A 22,103-nucleotide genomic window follows, 5' to 3' on the forward strand; every position below is an offset into this window, starting at 1 on the left:
ACACAGAAAAGTTTACGGTGATAGATAAATTTGTCTCCCACAGATAAACCTATGAGTTTTTGTTCCGTCTTTTGATAAATCAAGGTGAACAGGAACTAATTGATAACCCGGACTTATATTCCCGAAGAACATCCTAGTATTATCAATCACCTCACAATAATCTAAATCGTATGGTAGCGAAACTAGATATTGCGGAATCACAAACGATGAGACGAAGATGTTTGTGATTTATTTTTATCTTGCCCTATCGGAGATATAATCTCAAGTCAATTAGTCAATTGAACTCGTACGATAGAAAATGGCAAGATCAGATCGCTCAACTACAAGAGAAGTAGTTTCGTCTGGCTTCACAATCCCAATGAAGTCTTTCAGTCGTTAACCTACAGGGTCTCGAGAAGAAACCTAAGGTTAAAGGAGAATCGACTCTAGAAAAACCAACTAGTATCACACAGGAGGTGTGGGGATTAGTTTTTCCAGTTGCTAGAGTTCCCCTTATATAGTTCTCAAATCAGGGTTTGCAATCTAAGTTACCTTGGTAATAAAGCATTCAATATTCACCGTTAGATGAAAAACCTGATTCAACCAAGGTATTATCTTTCAACCGTTAGATCGAAACTTAGCTTGCCACACACAATTTAAATGTATTCATTTAGGTTTGAGTAACCGTACCTAAACGTGTACACTTAGTTGGTTCACAAATAGTTAACCAATGGTTAGACATATGAGCACTTTCATATTAACCGTATTCATTTTTCCCAAAACTAGTTCAAATGACTCATAAGAACTAGTTGAATAGTTGTTCAATTGCTTAGGTCTTTATTCATAGACACAATTGAAACAAAATCGGTTTGATCCACTTGAATCAATTTATGAACAATATAGCCACGGTTTGCAAAGATTGCATTCCATATAAATTATTGTTTTAAGCTCATGAACTACCGATTTGAGAAATAACCAGCTTGGGTACGCGTACGGGTATGTGTACCTTAGCTACCGGATTTGAGTTTACAAACTCAGCAAAAAATTTCGGTTCAAAAACTTCCCTGGGTACGCGTACGGGTATGCGTACCTAAGGTGACTGGTTTACTAGTTTGCAAACTACAAACTCAACATAAATTTTCGGTATGAAAACTTCTGTGGGTACGCGTACTTAACCTATCTCCTTCACCAATGCCGCATGCACACATATGCACGTAATTGGTTTCCGGCACATAGATTTATACACTAATGTGCAAACACACTATATATGCTTATATCCGTAGTTGGTAATCTCAACTCTACATTTCAATCATTGAAACATTCTTCTATAATGTTATAACAATCGGTATTCACGACTATCGTCATCAAAGCTATTTTCAAGATTGAAACGTCATCATGACTTTCGTCACGGGTAAAGATGAAAATGGTTAAAGCGAAAGCTCACCAACACATATTTCGAGAAAAAGATAGGCGAGTAAACTCGGCTCGAAATAGCAAATGTGTATGTATGAAAACTATCATACTTATGCGATTATTGTCTCAAGAGTAGGAGATAAAGTAGACTTTTGAGTGATAGATAAGTTCAAGTCTCCACATACCTTTTTGTCGGATGAAGTTCCACTTGTTCCTCGAGTAGTTCTTTAAGATGATCGCCATGGAGTCTGGAGCTCAACTACACTTAACTATCCTAGACTGAGACTTAGTCATAAGTAAACTAGAAATCAAGACATATAGTTTTGATCACTAATATTGACAAACATTCTTGACATAGGAACGCATGCGAGTTTGACCGAGCAGTGCTCTAACAATAACAACAAACTACCTCTTGTTGTGTTGTTACTGGTGAAGCCGCCTATTCGGAGAGGAGAGTAACCTAATTAGGCGAAATATCTTAGGCCGCGCAGTTTAAAGTCTTCTTTGGGATTGAGAAGCTCTATTAGTACCGTTGGTGGGAAACTAGATAATTGCGGTTTATCTTTTGTTTTCATTGATTTGATTGACTAACGGTGGTTGAACTTTGATTGCACCTAGTTTGTTTATGCTTGAGAATCTTCTCTTCTGATATAAGATTCATTCAAACTAGTTTAGAGTTTTTACAGGGATTTTAGATTGTTGTTAGTTCTAAAGACGATCTTGTGATAATCCATTGTTAACAGACTCTGTTCTGTGCGTGATTGATCACAAGAGATTCAAGTGATTGTGTGTAGGTTTTTATTGAAGATCTAAGAAGATTTGAAGACAAAGAAGATATTGAAGATTACTGATTTGTGGGTTCATAATCTTTGGTGTGCACAATACTTGTTTCGGTAAAAAGAGGATCCAATTAATAATCGGTTTATCCTTGTGATAGATTGGATTGATTAATAAAGTAGATCGGCATCAACACAATTCTTTGGATTAAGAGTGTTGTTGGCTTAATCTTAAACGATTACTTCGGTAATTGAACATAAGATAGATCTAAGGACCTGACGAAGGAGTTTATGTTAAGATAAACAGAAGAGGCTTTGTCCGACTCATATCACTTAGTCGAATAGAGTTGATACCAAACAGATTTTTTGTTCCTTTACTGTTTGGAATACGAACCAAAGGAATTGTTCCAAGTACGTGACTTATTCATAGGTCGGAGGTGTGGGAATACAGACGAAACTAGGTGAACAATAGGTTTAGTTGTTTGGTCTCAACTATACGAAGTTAGGTGTAATTTTGTGTAGCAGCTTAATCCTGAGAGTATTCAATTCTGGACAAGGTCGGTTTTTCTGCATTTTCGGTTTCCTCGTTAACAAAATCTTGATGTGTCATTTACCTTATATTTCCACACTATACTTGTTTTATTATAATTAAAGTAAATCACACAAACGTTAATTCCTATTTACTTGATAAGTGAATCCTATTGTGTTTGGTTAAGTCCGAACCTTTTTATCAAGTAACATACTTCGTTGTTGTATTGTCTCGATATCGTATCCATAGATGATCACACGAAGTGTAAACCGATTAGTTGTATTGTCTCGACTCAGTCCATAGACAATCACTTTCGGAGAAAGGACTTATAGGTAGGAAATGTTTTAGCTTGAAGTATATTTGGGTACCCTCGCCTTTTCAGTTGGTGCAAAGCAAAAAGCTCACAGTTTTCAAGCTTGTGTCCAATAACACTACAGAACCCACATAAATTGTTTGGGAAGTGATGGAACTGGAAAGTTAACTGGTTTGTGAAACCCAGTTCATTTTCTGCCATGATGCTGAATCTGATTGCTTGTCTGAATCTTATATTGTCTCTTATGGTGATTGAGTAACTGATATTGGCTTTTCTAACAGGGAATGAGAAAGAGCTTATATCCCCCATGCAAGCAATGTATCTTCTCAGATTTTCACTACTCACTTGAGCATGAGTTAGGTTGTAAATTGTGATGAAAAACTTCTCTTCAGTAGGATTCCAAGCATCAAATCTTTCAGTCTTATCCCATTTCTTGATGCAAAACAGATCTCCATAGACTACTCTGGTAGCCACAACCAATACTCTATGCATTTCTTCTTCTCTTTCAAATCTAACAAGGAACACCCATTCACTTATCATATTAACTGACAAATCACCTTGAATCTTCCATTGAAACAATAGAGCATTTCTTACATTCCAGCTGTTTCTAGCAAATGGTTCTGCAAACTTGCCTAACAGACAGCTAGTCCACAAATTTTCATTGTTGAGAAACCTAGGAGGTATAACTTCATTAATATGGAACTGCCTACCACCACTCAAATTCAAAGAAACTTGCAATTGACTGGTTAACTGTGAGACATCACCATGCCACAAAGCATACATGGTGATACAAGGACTCAGCTGGGGAGCTGCAGAAAGGGGTATTGATTGTTAAAGGTAAGATTGGGTGAAAGAAAAAAACAATTTAGGGAGAAGAAGGCATAACAAGTGAGAGTACGTCATCTTCTTATGGTGAATTTATAGTAAGAAATTAGTGTTTAGACTGATTTTTAGTTTTCTAATCAAATTAAAAATTGGAATACTAACCAGAAATTAATAATCACAAATTTCAAATCCTATAACTATTGGTCGAAGAATAGGTTTGATTGAAAATCTAACAAGTGTAAGAAAAGATTATGGAGGTTTAAATAGATGTCAAAAGAAGTTAGAAAATTAGGGATTAGGGAAACCAAATCCTGCAAACCTAATCGGCGTGAAGAAAGATTCAAAGCCGTGTAGCAAAAACCCATAATCATTACCTGACATATAAGTTGATTCAGAGACTCAAGCGTGTACTGAAGATTTCTGCAGATTTTCTCGACTGCCGCCACCACTCAGTTTATTCGATTAAAAAAGAACCCCAACCCATTAAATCCATGACCCCATCTAGCAGAAATACTAAATTAATGTGTGCTTACGAACCATCGGAGCCTATGAACGGCCATTAGCCGCTCATGGCAGGGTGAAAAAACCAGGCGAAAGGGAAGAAGAAAGGAGAAGAAAGAAGAAAAGCTCGAAAAGTAACTGGTCTAACCGTGGGAAAGCGTTATCGGGTATCAATCTTTTTTCCTTTTGAATAAGACTGGTTTTTGCACACATGTGCATAGAGGTGCAAATAATATTGCTCGCTGAAGAATGGTCAAACAATATTCCGGTTTGGATAACACAATGTATCTATAGGGAAAATAATGTGGAATTTTTTCAATTCAATATATATCTTTTTCGTATTAAAAAAAACACCACTTTTAGGAACCGCCACGACTCTTATGTGGCTGGGACACATACTACAAGTATGTGGCTCCTCTTATTTTACTAGATTTTGTGTCCGTGCTACGCATCGTGCGGGCTCGAAAACAATTCACCATCATTTTTTTTTTTATCTTTTGATCATATTTTTAGTTTGGTGTGACGTGGCTTCGCCTTGTCTCGTCATGAATTTTTTATTTGGTGTCGTGGGACTTCGTCCCGTCATGAGATATTTTTGATTTGGTGTGACTCGGCTTCGCCTCGCCCCCGTCCAAATGCTTTTTTGATTTGGTGTGGCTCTGCTTCGCCTCACCCATGGCTCGGATTCTTGAGAACATTTGCATGGAATATAACGTTTCCTTTCTCCCATGTCTAATATGTAGGTCCTAATACTGGTTGTACTGATTTTCTAGACAAATTAGGGGTCTTGTAAATCCTTAATTTTTGTTCCTGCCATAACCGCATGATAGAAATAACCACACGTGACAAATCAAAGGGTTCTCCTTCACCAGATGAGAAGCCGTCCAATAAGAAATGAATAGGTAAATAAATACAATGAGATTCTCGCAATTCGAATTGTAGAGTTAGGAAATTGAGGCTTTTGTGCACGGAACCCATATTGTTAACGTAATCATACAATGAAGAAAACAAATAAATCAAAAGGGCAGAGAGAAAGGGTGAAATATTTTGGGTGGTCAAGAAGAATAATAAATAGAACCCTAATTTCCATCAGGAACACCACATCAAAAGGTAGCATCAGCAGTACGTGGAGCAGCAGCAGCAACAACAATGCCTTGCTTGCTCGGCAACAGGTACATAAGCTTGTTCGCACCAACAACAGTTTCGCAGCAGGAGCACCTTGTTCGAAGAAAAACTGGTAGTTACACGGCAGGCAAGTACTGGGGCAGTAGCACCTTGTTCGCAGCACATCAGGTGCACATGCAGGTTTATGCGTCCAGCAGCAACAACAGCACGTACGGAGCAGCTACATCAGCAGGTGCGCAGGTACAAAGCAGTGGGAGCAGTACGTATCAACAACATCATGTATGCAGAAGCAACGGGCACATCACATCAGTAGGTTGCATCAGCTCCATTCACGCAACAGCAACAACGGGTATGCTAGAACAACATTAATATTCATAGATTGATTTGCACGTCGCAGCAGCTCCACAACTTCATGTATGTAGCAACAGATATTCCTTGTGTTGGTTGGCTTCGCAATGCACAATTTTTCCTTCGGTAGATAACCAATCTAGAAAATCAAATTCACAAATTCAATGCAAAAAGGTGAGATGGACCTAAGGAAGTTACCTGCCATCTACAGGCTCAATCAGTTGTACCTGAAACAACCAAAACATGTTAGCACAAATTAAATTAAATCACTCACGGAACGATAATCTAAAATTCGATCTAATGATGACCTATGATCTAACTTTCTCTAATGGCTTGCGCGAGATTTCCAGTTTCCTCCATAAAGGCCAAGATTTCAACATCGAAACTCAACTTCAGCTCCTTCTTTCCATGTTTGTAGGCATATACAGTTAACAACGTGGCTAAAATAAGGCAAATAAAATATTGTCTAGGAAATTATCGGGAGACAATAATGAATTATTATTTCTCTGTTTATTATTTTCCAATATTCTCTTCAAAGCAGCATTATTTTAAACCCTGAAGACATTGAAAACAAATTAAACAAAATTCTTAATTCAAAGTGGAAAGAGTTTGTGTGTTGACCTATAATTAAGTCTCTTAATGTACTCCATGAGCAAGAAGAGAAAGGCCAGTACCATGTTGTATTCCAGGGAGATGGAAAGGTAAAATTTGTAGAATTAGAAAAACATGGAGAAGGAGGAATCAAAAACACACAAAACGTCTTGGTCTACCATTAATCAACTTAAAATCCAACAAAGACTTTAGAAGTTCATATCATCATACACACAAAAATGAAAAAAAATCAAAAGCAAGCAGAATAGAGAGAAATAGAATTCATACCTGATTAGGAGAAGAAAGGAGTTGGTAGTGGACATCGCTGGAGAAAATTAGGTTCGCAAAAGATGAGGGTTTATCGTCACCTAAAATAAAATAATTTAATCATTACCTTATTCCATTATAATTTCATAACATAAAACGAAAACTAACTAAGAAATCATTACCTTCTGTTGTTGAAAACAAATCCCACAGAGAATCAATCCAAATCGAATCTCACAAAACCCTAAAAAAAATAAACAGAAACTGATATTCTCTCCCAAAGAAATCTTAAATTAATCGTTTCAAAAATCAAATCAGTTCTAATCTGAAAACCCTAAAGAGATTCATAGGGAAAGAGATGGAGATTTAACCTTTTTTATGTGAAATCTCGAGACCCATTTTTCAAATTGACGGCAACAACTCAACTGACTCATGAGGAAAAACTATGGTTTGTCGGAGAAGAAAAGTATGGTATGAGTTTGTTGCAGAAGAAGAAGAAATGTATGGCAGGAGGAAACCCTAATTTCTATTTCTTCTAAATTAGCTTCCAGATTCATCACTCTCTTCTTAGATTTATCTAAATCTCAATATTTACATGAATCACTCACCAAAAAAAAGCTCGATTCATCTAGACCTTTGGAATTAAACTCTCTTCATATCGGTATCTCCGTTAGCCTTAGGTCTAGTTTGATGTAGGTACTGTCCACACCAACGACGTCAATTGACGTCCAGTTAAGATTCGGTGTAAACAAAGTGTAATGAATTATTTAGGCCCAAAGCCTGACAGAAGTATTGTGTACCCACGTTTTTTGCTGACGGCGTTATTAACGGCCAGTTAAATATAGGGCGTAAACAGAGTGTAATCTAGTTTTTAATGTATCAACCAATAGAGTTCCGCCACGTATCCTCTCCAGAATTGCCCCGTGTGAAAGCTTTTATCTAATTTAATATGAGAGGGATGTTATACTCACCGTGCGACGTGGGAGCTCATATGACTTAGTGTTTTAAAGGAGGGGAGATGACACCTATTATAACTAAAAACTGCCCCTCCAAATCTCTAAAAAAGATCCACTTTTTGATAATTATCTTGTGATATAGAATAAGAGGTGAAGAAGACACAAAATAAAGGGAGAAAAGAAGAGAGATTTCTTATTCATGTGTATAATAGACAGACATTAGAGCCTCTATTTACAGGGCTAGATACAAGGGCATCCCGGTAATAAACGGAATTTGCCCTAGATATTCTTAACATAATTACACGTTTATAACACCCCCCCTGATGACATTGTGTCTAAGCTAATTACCTCGTTAAAACCTTGTCAGGAAATTCAAAAAGGACAAAACCTGATCGGAGGGAAAAGAGTACAATTGAGAAAACTTATAAAAGATTTGGACACGCAAATGTTGCCTCATTAAAACCTTGACAAGAAATAACCCAATGGGAAAAACCTTGATGAAGGAAAAAGAGTACAACGTGATAGTCCAGTAAAATACCTTCTAATTTGATACTCCCCCTGATAAGTACTTTAGTTACATCTTGGCTTGCAAATCTTCGAGTCGATCCAATTTCGGTAAACGAATTTCTTGAATGTTGGATATAGCATTGCTTTCGTGAGAAATTTCCAAGTTGATGAAGTCTTCTTTTGTGTTAGTCTTCTAATGGTAGTGTTCTCGAGTCTTCACGCTTCTTTAAGTACATTGAGGACTTGCTTCTTGGATTCCTAGCTTCTCGGAAATGATTTGCAAAAGTAGTTGATGTAGTTTCTTCAACAAAGTGCCAATATGCAGTTATAGTACCATAGGTGAGTAAAGTTTGTGATCATACCATATATGGATCAGAATGATATCCAAATTCCTAAGGGTTCTTATGTTGATGTGGTCTAACAAAACAGAATGACCTAGTTAATGGTGGGAATCCACCAAATAACCAAAATTATACAACTCCCCCTTGGATGACCACCATGTTGAATAAACTGGCTCACTAAAACCTTGCCAATAAAACCCAGTGGGAAAAAATTTGGACGAAGGAAAAAGAGCACAAATATCAACATTTTTGAAAGAAAATCAAACGTCAACGAGATGTTGCCTCGTTAAAACCTTGTCATGAAAACCACATGTGTACAATAGACAGACATTAGAGCCTCTATTTATAGGACTAGACACAAGGGCATCCCGGTAATAAACGGGATTTGCCCTGGATATTCTTAACATAATTACACGTTTATAACAAATTAAACATTTTTGGACTTTATTTTTTTTCTACTATATAATAGGTGTCCCACAATTAAAAATGGCCACTTCGTAGCCTCTTGGGATGTAAATTTTGGTAGGGTTGGAGAGAAAACCGAACCGAACCAAACCAAACCTTTGTCGTGGTATTGCCACAGTGGAGAACAACATTTGTCCATCTAGTGGCGGCTTAATTTGGGATTTTGTCAAGTCTCATTGGACCTGCTTCAATCGTAACGTCCTGGTCCCCCACATGATCGGTTTGGACTCCGTTTCACCTGGTTAACTCACAACCCCGGGTCGAGGAGCCAACCGCGACTTGTATCTAATCTTAGAAAAATTCATGTTCATTAATGTCAAGTTAAATTCGAACTTTACTTTTTCCAGGAAGTATGCATAGATTTTCCCCCTTTTATGAATAAATCCCATTAAATTCTCAATTTCCATGAAGAAGAAGAATATCACAAAGAATGGAGAGCATACATGGGTGGCAAGTGATTTCTGTATTTGGAATTCTGTTTTGGATTTTGATTTCTTCATTCTTAAAATTGACTCAGAAGATTAGATCAATAACCCAACCATGGGTTACTCAATAAGTCATCAATGAAACTCCATTCATTCTTCAGATCCAGGTAAACCTAAACGCTTAACAGATTCTTCTCATTTTACTTCGGTTTTCCCTTCTTTTATTTTTTTTTAAATTTTGTTCGGTGATAATCCATCCTCTTAAAAATTATCTGCAGGGTGCCCAACATGGTTTCTTGGATGCTTTGTTCTCTACTCTGTCTTGTGTTATTTCTACTAGTATCACACAGGAGGTGTGGGGATTAGTTTTTCCAGTTGCTAGAGTTCCCTTATATAGTTTTCAAATCAGGGTTTGCAATCTAAGTTACCTTGGTAACAAAGCATTCAATATTCACCGTTAGATGAAAAATATGATTCAACCAAGGTATTATCTTTCAACAGTTAAATCGAAACTTAGCTTGTCACACACAAATGAAATGTATTCATTTAGGTTTGAGTAACCGTACCTAAACGTGTACACTTAGTTGGTTCACAAATAGTTAACCAATGGTTAGCCATATGAGTACTTTCATATTAACCGTATTCATTTTTCTCAAAACTAGTTCAAATGACTTATAAGAACTAGTTGAAGAGTTGTTCAATTGCTTAGGTCTTTATTCATAGACACAATTGATACAAAATCGGTTTGATCCACTTGAATCAATTCATAAACAATATAGCCACGGTTTGCAAAGATTGCATTCCATATAAATTATTGTTTTAAGCTCATGAACTACCGATTTGAGAAATAACCAGCTTGGGTACGCGTACCTTAGCTACCGGATTTGAGTTTACAAACTCTGCAGAAATTTTCGGTTCGAATACTTTTGTGGGTACGCGTACGGGTATGCGTACCTAAGGTGACTGGTGTACTAGTTTGCAAACTACAAACTCAGCAGAAATTTTAGGTATGAAAACTTCCGTGGGTACGCGTACTCAACCTGTCTCCTTCACCAATGTTGCATGCACACATATGCACGTAATTGGTTTCTGACATATAGATTTATACACTAATGTGCGAACAAACTATATATGCTTATATCCGTAGTTGGTAATCTCAACTCTACATTTAATCATTGAAACATTCTTCTATAATGTTATAACAATCGTTATTCATGACTATCGTCATCAAAGCTATTTTCAAGATTGAAACGTCATCATGACTTTCGTCACGGGTAAAAATGAAAATGATTAAAGCGAAAGCTCACCAACAGATATTTCGAGAAAAAGATAGGCGAGTAAACTCGACTCAAAAATAGCAAATGTGTATGTATGAAAACTATCATACTCATACGATTATTGTCTCAAGAGTAGGAGATAGAGTAGACTTTTGAGTGATAGATAAGTTCAAGTCTCCACATACCTTTTTGTCGGATGAAGTTCTACTTGTTCCTCGAGTAGTTCTTTAAGATGATCGCCATGGAGTCTGGAGCTCAACTACACATAACTATCCTAGACCGAGACTTAGTCATAAGTATATTAGAAATCAAGACATATAGTTTTGATCACTAATATTGACAAACATGCTTGAGATAGCAACGCATGCGAGTTCGACCGAGAAGTGCTCTAAAAATAACAACAAACTACCTCTTGTTGTGTTGTTACTGGTGAAGCCGCCTATTCAGAGAGGAGAGTAACCTAATTAGGCGAAATCTCTTACGACCGCTCAGTTTAAAGTCTTCTTTGGGATTGAGAATCTCTATTAGTACCGTTGGTGGGAAACTAGATAATTACGGTTTATCTTTTGTTTTCATTGATTTGATTGACTAACGGTGGTTGAACTTTGATTGCACCTAGTTTTTTTATGCTTGATAATCTTCTCTTCTGATATAAGATTCATTCAAACTAGTTCAGAGTTTCGACAGGGATCTTTAGACTGTTGTTAGTTCTAAAGACGATCTTGTGATAATCCATTGTTAACAGACTCCGTTCTGTGCGTGATTGAACAAAAGAGACTCAAGTGATTGTGTGTAGGTGTTTATTGAAGATCTAAAAAGATTTGAATACAAAGAAGATATTGAAGATTACTGATTTGTGGGTTCATAATCTTTGGTATACACAATACTTGTTTCGTTAAAAAGAGGATCCAATTAATAATCGGTTTATCCTTGTGATAGATTGGATTGATTAATAAAGTAGATCGGCATCAACACAATTCTTTGGATTAAGAGTGTTGTTGGCTTAATCTTAAACGATTACTTCGGTAATTGAACATAAGATAGATCTAAGGACCTGACGAAGAAGTTTATGTTAAGATAAACAGAAGAGCCTTTGTCCGACTCATATCACTTAGTCGAATAGAGTTGATACCAAAAAGATGTCAAAAAAAGATAGAAAATTAGGGATTAGGGAAACCAAATCCTACAAACCTAATCGGCGTGAAGAAAGATTCAAAGCCGTGTAGCAAAAACCCATAATCATTACCTGACATATAAGTTGACTCAGAGACTCAAGCGTGTACTGAAGATTTCTGCAGATTTTCTCGACTGCCGCCACCACTCAGTTTCTTCGATTAAAAAAGAACCCCAACCCATTAAATCCATGACCCCATCTAGCAGAAATACTAAATTAATGTGTGCTTACGAACCATCGGAGCCTATGAACGGCCATTAGCCGCTCATGGGAGGGTGAAAAAACCAGGCGAAAGGGAAGAAGAAAGGATAAGAAAGAAGAAAGGCTCGAAAAGTAACTGGTTTAACCGTGGGAAATCGTTATCGGGTTTCAATCTTTTTTCCTTTTGAATAAGACTGGTTTTTGCACACATGTGCATAGAGATGCAAATAATATTGCTCGCTGAAGAATGGTCAAACAATATTCCGGTTTAGATAACACAAATGTATCTATAGGGAAAATAATGTGGAATTTTTTCAATTCAATATATATCTTTTTCGTATTAAAAAAACACCACTTTTAGGAACCGCCACGACTCTTATCTGGCTGGGCCACATATTACAAGTATGTGGCTCCTCTTATTTTACTAGATTTTGTGCCCGTGCTACGCATCGGGCGAGCCCGAAAACAGTTCACCATCATTCTTTCTTTCTTTTTTTTTTTTTTTTATCTTTTGATCATATTTTTAGTTTGGTGTGATGTGGCTTCGCCTTGTCTCGTCATGAATTTTTTATTTGGTGTCGTGGGACTTCGTCCCGTCTCGAGATATTTTTGATTTGGTGTGGCTTGGCTTCGCCTCGCCCCCGTCCAAATGCTTTTTTGATTTGGTGTGGCTCTGCTTCGCCTCACCCATGGCTCGGATTCTTGAGAACATTTGCATGGAATATAACGTTTCCTTTCTCCCATGTCTAATATGTAGGTTCCTAATACTGGTTGTACTAATTTTCTAGACAAATTAGGGGTCTTGTAAATCCTTAATTTTTGTTCCTGCCATAACCGCATGATAGAAATAACCACACGTGACAAATCAAAGGGTTCTCCTTCACCAGATGAGAAGCCGTCCAATAAGAAATGAATAGGTAATTCAATACAATGAGATTCTCGCAATTCGAATTGTAGAGTTAAGAAATTGAGGCTTTTGTGCACGGAACCCATATTGTTAACGTAATCATATAATGAAGAAAACAAATAAATCAAAAGGGCGGAGAGAAAGGGTGAAATATTTTGGGTGGTCAAGAAGAATAATAAATAGAACCCTAATTTCCATCAGGAACACCACATCAAAAGGTAGCATCAGCAGTACGTGGAGCAGCAACAACAACAACAATGCATTGCTTGCTCGGCAACAGGTACATAAGCTTGTTCGCACCAACAACAGTTTCGCAGCAGGAGCACCTTGTTCGAAGAAAAACTGGTAGTTACACGGCAGGCAAGTACTGGGGCAGTAGCACCTTGTTCGCAGCACATCAGGTGCACATGCAGGTTTATGCGTCCAGCAACAACAACAGCACGTACGGAGCAGCTACAACAGCAGGTGCGCAGGTACAAAGCAGTGGGAGCAGTACGTAGCAACAACATCATGAATACAGAAGCAACGGGCACATCACATCAGTAGGTTGCATCAGCTCCATTCACGCAACAGCAACAACTGGTATGCTAGAACAACATTAATATTCATAGATTGATTTGCACGTCGCAGCAGCTCCACAACTTCATGTATGTAGCAACAGATATTCCTTGTGTTGGTTGGCTTCGCAATGCACAATTTTTCCTTCGGTAGATAACCAATCTAGAAAATCAAATTCACAAATTCAATACAAAAAGGTGAGATGGACCTAAGGAAGTTACCTGCCATCTACAGGCTCAATCAGTTGTACCTGAAACAACCAAAACATGTTAGCACAAATTAAATTAAAGCACTCACGGAACGATAATCTAAAATTCGATCTAATGATGACCTATGATCTAACCTTCTCTAATGGCTTACGCGAGATTTCCAGTTTCCTCCATAAAGGCCAAGATTTCAACATCGAAACTCAACTTCAGCTCCTTCTTTCCATGTTTGTAGACATATACAGTTAACAACGTGGCTAAAATAAGGCAAATAAAATAATGAATTATAATTTCTCTGTCTAGGCAATTATCGGGAGACAATAATGAATTATAATTTCTCTGTTTATTATTTTCCAATATTCTCTTCAAAGCAGCACTATTTTAAACCCTGAAGACATTGAAATCAAATTAAACAAAATTCTTAATTCAAAGTGGAAAGAGTTTGTGTGTTGACCTATAATTAAGTCTCTTAATGTACTCCATGAGCAAGAAGAGAAAGGCCAGTACCATGTTGTATTCCAGGGAGATGGAAAGGTAAAAATTTGTAGAATTAGAAAACCATGGAGAGGAAGCATCAAAAACACACAAAACGTCTTGGTCTAGCATTAATCAACTTAAAATCCAACAAAGACTTTAGAAGTTCATATCATCATACACACAAAAATAGAAAAAATCAAAAGCAAGCAGAATAAAGAGAAATAATATTCATACCTGATTAGGAGAAGATAGGAGTTGGTAGTGGAGATCGCTGGAGAAAATTAGGTTCGCAAAAGATGAGGGTTTATCGTCACCTAAAATAAAATAATTTAATCATTACCTTATTCCATTATAATTTCATAACATAAAACGAAAACTAACTAAGAAATCATTACCTTATGTTGTTGAAAACAAATCCCACAGAGAATCAGTCCAAATCGAATCTCACAAAACCCTAAAAATTAAACAGAAACTGATATCTCTCCCAAAGAAATCTTAAATTAATCGTTTCAAACATCAAATCAGTTCTAATCTGAAAACCCTAAAGAGATTCGTAGGGAAAGAGATGGAGATTTTACCTTTTTTAGGTGAAATCTCGAGACCCATTTTTCAAATTGACGGCAACAACTTAACTGACTCATGAGGAAAAACCATGGTTTGTCGGAGAAGAAAAGTATGGTATGAGTTTGTTGCAGAAGAAGAAGAAATGTATGGCAGGAGAAAACCCTAATTTCTATTTCTTCTAAATTAGCTTCCAGATTCATCACCCTCTTCTTAGATTTATCTAGATCTCAATATTTACATGAATCACTCACACAAAAAAAGCTCGATTCATCTAGACCTTTGGAATTGAATTCGACAGGGGGAAAGAGATGAAGGACAGAAGAAAGAGAAGAAGAAGAAGAAGAAACTCTCTTCATATCGGTATCTCCGTTAGCCTTAGGTCTAGTTTGATGTAGGTACTGTCCACACCAACGACGTCAATTAACGTCCAGTTAAGATTCAGTGTAAACAAAGTGTAATGAATTATTTAGGCACAAAAGCTGACAGAAGTATTGTGTACCCACGTTTTTTTGCTAACGGCGTTATTAACGGCCAATTAAATATAGGGTGTAAACAGAGTGTAATCCAGTTTTTGATGTATCAACCAATAGAGTTCCACCACTTGACCTCTCCAGAATTGCTCTGTGTGAAAGCTTTTATCTAATTTAATTTGAGAGGGATGTTATACTCACCGTGCGACGTGGAATCTCATATGACTTAGTGTTTTAAAGGAGGGGAGATGACACCTATTATAACTAAAAACTGCCCCTCCAAATCTCTAAAAAAGATTCACTTTTTGATAATTATCTTGTGATATAGATTAAGAGGTGAAGAAGACACAAAGTAAAGGGAGAAAAGAAGAGAGATTTCTTATTCATGTGTACAATAGACAGACATTAGAGCCTCTATTTATAGAGCTAGACACAAGGGCATCCCGGTAATAAACGGAATTCTCCCTAGATATTTTTAACATAATTACACTTTTATAACACTCCCCCTGATGACATTGTGTCTAAGCTAATTACCTCGTTAAAACCTTGTCAGGAAATTCCAAAAGGACAAAACCTGATCGGAGGGAAAATAGTACAATTGAGAAAACTTATAAAAGATTTGGACACGCAAATGTTGCCTCATTAAGACCTTGAAAAGGAAAAACCCAATGGGAAAAACCTTGATGAAGGAAAAAGAGTACAACGTGATAGTCCAGTAAAATACCTTCTAATTTGATACTCCCCCTGATAAGTACATTAGTTAAATCTTGGCTTGCAAATCTTCGAGTCGAGCCAATTTCGGTAAACGAATTTCCTGAATGCTTATTAGGTGTCTAAAACACCTTGATATTTATCTATTGTTTATGCTTTCTTTGCTAAGTGTTCTTGTAAATTATGTATCTTATGTTTGTTTTTGAGTATTTAGGTACTTTGGAGTCATTTGTAACAAAAGAAGAAGAAACAATGCAAAAGCCTTATATCATGTGCAACTGCTTTTGAAGGTGGATTATTTCTTATTATTTGCTTTTATTTCTTCATCTCTGTCTGAAAAGCGTGTCGGCTTTAGTGATGAAGAGACATGGAAGAGAAGAAGTGGATCTGAGAAGTAAGAGACGACTGTTGTTGGGCGAAAGCATTCATTTGGAGCAAGGAGGGTGAAAGTGTTCAACGGCGAGTGCTATGAGGAGTCAAGTCAACGATAAGGGGCTGCTAGTTCTGGTTCAAAGGAAAGCTAAAGGACTGCCAGATGGTGGTTTGTATTAATCTGCTGGGTGCCTATAACAATTCTTATCACTACACCTATCCCTAAAAGCGAGAAGGAATGTATTTTCTCTTCTCATTACCTACCATTTGCCTGAAATTCAGAGAGATACACAGAAAGTGAGATGTGAAATTTAGAGGAAATTCGGAGAGGAATCGAAGCAGAAGAAGGTGGTGAATCAAGGGTCAGAAAACGAAATATATTGCTGCTCGAATAAGGAAGTTAGGGTTCTTCTGGAATTGATTTGATTGGGAGAACTGAAGATGGAGATTAATTGAAGAAATTTCTTGCAGTTCGATTGATTGCCACATGAATATTTAAGGTCTGAAACTCTGTAACTGAAGGTGAAAGCTTCGATTCGATACATGGAGGAAACTCGGTGGAATCTGATGTATCTGGTGATGAAGTTAATGGCTGCCGGAGATCGACGGAGTTTGGCTGCTACTGTTGTTTTCACCTGAGAAAAACGAATGATGGCAGTGACGGGAGAACAGGGAAGTCTATAATGCTTTTGACTCGAATCTTGGTGCACTGATGATGCTGGTTCACTGTTAAAGTCAGGATGGAGTTTATACAGGGAAGAATGGCGTACTCCCGTTGCTGCCATTAATGATTATAAGATGGTGGTTTACGAATGGCAGAGAGCTTGGTAGTGATAATGGGTTTTCAGTAGAGCTGACTGAGGCTGCGGAGAAGGTGAACTGAATCTGGTTAGATGAATGTCTAGGTATAATATTATGGAGTTGATGATGTTGGTGCTTCAGGTGTTGGTCTGGGGTGTTGTTGAATTAAAGATATTAGAAGCTAATGTAAGAGATGGCCTGATCCTGGTGGGTGTTGCTTCTATGGAAGTGAGATGGAACTGAGACTGCAATGAATTGCAATTACAGGTACCGAAACGGGTTTGCTGAATGTTGGTGTTTGAACTCAGGTGATAGAATGAGTCTGTGAAGGGTTGGAAGTGGTTGGTTGGCTGTGCCTGTGACAGAATGGCTCAAGGTAGATGGAATCAATAGTGTTGAGAGATGGGTTTCACTTGGATTTGGTTTTTACAGCAAGAACTGGTGCACAAGAAGGAAATGGAACTGAGCCGAGGCAATGGAACGGTGTTGTTGCTGCTGAGAGAATGGAATAGTAGTTGCAATGCAACTGGTTCTGGTGGGTTGAGTTGTTTGAGCTGATGCTGCAATGGAATGTGTGTTTTAATGGCTTGAAGCAAAGCTGCAACTGGTGTTGGCTTGGGTCTGTGAAGCACAATGGGTGTGCTGATGGAGATGCAGTGAAGAAATTGAGCAGTGTGCTTGCTGCCAGGGATTTAGTAGAGCTACAATTTATGGTGGTACTGAATTCAGAGAATGGAGAGAGATAGCAGGGAGTGAAGCTGAAATAGATTATGTTAGGTTGCAGGGAAGCTGCGGAAATTGTGCGAAAACACAGCGAGAATGGTGAGCTGGTGAGCATAGGCCGAGATGTCAGATTTTGGAGCTTGAAGCATGGATCATAATGTTTCACTGAATCATGAAAGGGGTATGAGTCGGATGCAAGAATCGACTGCCGGATATATGAGCTACGAGTCACGCTTTTGACCACGTTTTCGCAAGAACAAAGAATTGGCTTAGATGGTATTTTGTGAATGTTTGAACTGCATAGAAGTAGAGTTGAGGTGCTGGAAGGATACAATTGCCTGGTGACAGTTTCAGATATCTCAGGTGGCATGAGTACTTTTTCCGATGACCGTAAACCGGCGACGGTGACCGGATTCCAGCGATGACGTCAGCAATCCGACGACCAGTTTTGGACCTAAAATTCCAGAGACATATTTCTCACACATGGGCTTGGTGGACCACTTGGAGATGGGTTTTGGAGAAGACCTAATATTGGAAAGAGTATCCTTTTGGATGGAAGAAGCATATAAATAGAAAAACTCTTTCTCTAAACCTAAGATATATCTCCATATTTTATCTTCTCTTCTATTTTTGTTAGGGTTTGAACATGATAGTTTTATTGCTTCTTCTTGTTTATGAACTCCATGGATATGATTAGATAACTCTCTTTTGGTTAAGGAATAAGTTGGAGTTCCAACCATGATATTTATGCAATGAATTAGTTTTGTCTCCATATTTTGTTGCTTATGATTCACTATTAATATTTTTATATGATTTGAATGCATGTTTAGTCGAGTCGCGAATCGGTTGAATTAGTTTTCATCTCTATTGCTAGATTACGGTTATTATACGCAAAAGTGATAAATTCCTGATTGCAAGTAGCATAATTGTGAGTATTGCTTGTAGTGATACATCCTAGTAGTCACAAGTGGATCATAACCTTTGTTAAAACGGATTAGTGCTTTTACACGGTCGTTTGCATTGATTAGTCTTATTTCATAGAACTTAGTGCTCTTAGGGAGTTAAACTTAATTGTGCTTTTACACTTTAGGTTGCTTTCTAGGTAGAATTCACATTCGCATCTTTTAATGTGTTTGTTGATGACAAGAGGAAATTAGCGGGATATTCTTGCGATCAAGGTATCATAGGACTTTTAATAAATTGAGATTAAATATAAATTCTAGTTATTGTTACAAATTCATGTTTGTGAATGAAAACTAATCCTTGACCAATATCTTCATCTTATTGATTTGCTTGTTTATTTCATTATTTGCTTTTAGTTTATTTTCCTTCACATAAAAATCAGAAATCCCCCTTGTTTATATAGGAAACCAAAACAATTTGACAACCTAGATCCTCTCTGTGGGAACGATCCTTTCTTACCCTTGCTATATTATTTATTTTGAGTTGTGAGAAAGTGTAATTTATTTTTGACGCATACGACAGCGATCAAATTTTGGCGCCGCTTCCTCACTTGTTTTTGGTTTCTTATTTTTGGTTTTGTTTTTAGTTTTGTTTTTGTTTTTATCTTCTGGTTGTTAACCTTGTTTTGAGGATCGTGTTTCAGGTACCAATTTCTATGGACGGAGCATATTGGAACAACGGATACGGTTTTCAACAACCTAAACAATATGGAAACTACCAACCATCCTAGGGTTATAGTCAACACCAATTCATTGGTTATGATCAATATCCTACGGAATACTGTGGTCCTTTTACATATCAACAACCTTATGGCGGGTATGTGTGTGAACAACCACAAGGATTGGAGGATTCTTATGCTCGTGAACAACAAGTCTCTAACTTGTTAGACAACTTTTCCAACTTTTTACGACAACTCAAAAATATAAAGAGGCTACAAACGAGCAATTCCAAGAATATGGCTATCTTACGAAGAAGCATTGATGAATACAAAGAAGAAAGGTATGAAGAAGAATTTTGTTTTCAAAGCAATAATTATTCTAATGTGCCTGTGGTGTGTGATGAATATTTGATTGATGCTAATGTTGAAAAGGGCCAACCTTTGGGGACTTTCGTTGATAATTGTGTAGCTAACTCAACTCTTTATCTTAATAATGATCATTCGCATATTCAAAAGGATGAGTTTGAGGTTAGCAACACTAAATTCAGCGACAACTAATCTTATGTTAACTATGAAAGTGATGATGATTATGAAGATACGTCGCTTGAACCAACCCATGGTGACATTTTCCAAAGGTGTACAACAGAATCTTTTTGGGATCAAAATGAAGACGAAGAGGAATATGTTGACACTTGTGTAAATTACTCAAGCATTGATCTTAATAATGATCAAGAGCCTATTCAAAGGGTGGAGCTTGAGGATGATGCATTTTTGAGTCTTCTAAAAAAGTTCCTTATAGCGAAATTTGCAGCCGCAAAAGAGTTTGAGCCTAATGATGACGAGTATGTTGAGAATGTGACCGTTATGACCAATATTTTGGAATACCCAATTGATCTTGCAAAGGATCATAATGATGATGTTAATGCCGAGACTTTAGTTAAGGTAGAAACGGATGAAGAATGGTTGCAAGGTTTGATAGAGCGCCATGATATAAAAGAGGTGAGTAATTCACTTGAATTTTTCAAGGATGACGAGGATTATGTGATACAAGAGATTGTGCAAGGTTTGTATAACCCTTTGCATATTTTTTCTTCTTCTTTACCTCTTATTGGTTTGAATGTATGTGCTTCGAGAATATTGTTGAATGACTTTGTTTCTCGATTTCCGCCATTAAAGATACTTGATTCTCAAAGTATGCAGATCTTGGAACAAGAAACCGTGGAAGTACCCGACTTCTACATTCTTTATACACTTCCAAGTGTGGACAAGAATAAGTGTTGGTGAAACTTTTATCGGTTAATAGATTTGTTTCTATTTTATTGTGCTAATATGTGTGTGAAGCTAGTGTTTGTAAAACAGGTGCTATGGGTGGATCCCCAACTTTTCCGATTATTGGTGTATGGGGAATTCGTCGTGCAAGTCGGGCTAAAGACGTTAAACTAAGCGCTAAATGGGAGGCAACCCACTGAGTTTGTATTTCTATCTTTCGTTTTTCATATCATATTTGCATCCCCATGTTTAACTTCCTTGAGTCGATAATCTATTTTAGAAGAAAATGATGACGAATACCTTTTCGTCAGAAAATTTCAGACTGCGCGTAGTTCAGTCCAGAGACCATAACTGTCAGACCGTTTATCGAAACACTGTACCTTTTGACACTGTGTAGAAAAGACGTAGGCGAACAACTTTCGTGAAATAGTGTTTTGCCAAATTACTTACCAATTTGTACATTTTTTGTGTTTTATCTTCTGGTACGTCAGAATTCAGAATTTTCGGTTTTTAACATTGAGGACAATGTGAAGTTTACGTGTGGGGGAGTCTTTTGCATATAGATTTTTTATCCTTGTTAAGAAAAACTAAAAAAAAAAACGAAAAAGAGAAAGTCTAGCAACTTGTGCCTTACACTAATGGAAACATCGTGGTTGTAGGAGTTGAGGAACCCATTAGTAGAGTCTATTCATATGAAAACGAACAAAATATAAAATAACATGTTAGTTGTCACCATATCTCGGAGTCGTCACCATATCACGTTCTATTTTTATTTTTCCATATTTATATATTGTTTCTCTAAGTGAATTGGTGGGGCAAAAACATCGAATTGTTATCACTGCTAGGATGAAATAGAGTGATTAAGTTACTAAAAAAAAGAAAAAGAAAAAAAAAAAGAAAAAGAGACCGACCAATTGACCAAAAGGAATAAATATGACACTTGGATAAAGCAATATGTGTGTGTTCTCCCTGTCTCCGTCGCCTAAGCAAGCGTGGAGTGCAGGATCCAAGGGAACTATCATGTAATCTGCTGACAAGAAACATGCGCTTGGATCCACAAGATCCAATCATGATGTCAAAAAAAAATTGGAAAAAAGAAAAGAAAAAAAAGATATATTATTATTGTGTTGAATAAAATCGATTACTGGTTCCCTTGTATATGCCGGTGAATTGATCTAGAATTAAGTTTGTCGACCGCTGGTTTCCTTGTATATGCCAGCTGTGTTGATATTAGAATGTTTCCTTGTATATGCCAGCTGTGTTGATATTAGAATCAGACCAGTAGCTCAATCCAATAGGGTTTTTAGGTTTGTTTTGGCAGTGACCTTCAGACAGATATGGGAAACATCGTTCACCTTAGTCAACGGTTCGCCACCATCTACTTTCTACATCCATCTTCTTAATCTTTTCATGT

The 22,103-nt window shown here is 37.2% G+C and overlaps 1 long non-coding RNA gene across 2 annotated transcripts; it reads right to left on the reverse strand.

Annotated features, from left to right (window-relative positions):
• Positions 1–5,224: 5,224 nt before the first annotated feature.
• LOC113308433 lies at positions 5,225–7,285 on the reverse strand. Of its 2 annotated transcripts, XR_003339790.1 has the most exons (4): positions 7,036–7,285; positions 6,850–6,908; positions 6,689–6,768; positions 5,225–6,036 (listed from the first exon to the last, which is right to left on the reverse strand). It is a non-coding gene; the product is annotated as an uncharacterized LOC113308433 (long non-coding RNA). The 2 variants fall into 2 exon arrangements; XR_003339789.1 differs by having other exon boundaries at positions 5,225–6,768.
• Between the last annotated feature and the right edge of the window lie 14,818 nt (positions 7,286–22,103).

This window comes from Papaver somniferum, chromosome 9 (genome assembly GCF_003573695.1).
Source record: "Papaver somniferum cultivar HN1 chromosome 9, ASM357369v1, whole genome shotgun sequence".
In the NCBI taxonomy this organism is placed as follows: domain Eukaryota; kingdom Viridiplantae; phylum Streptophyta; class Magnoliopsida; order Ranunculales; family Papaveraceae; genus Papaver; species Papaver somniferum.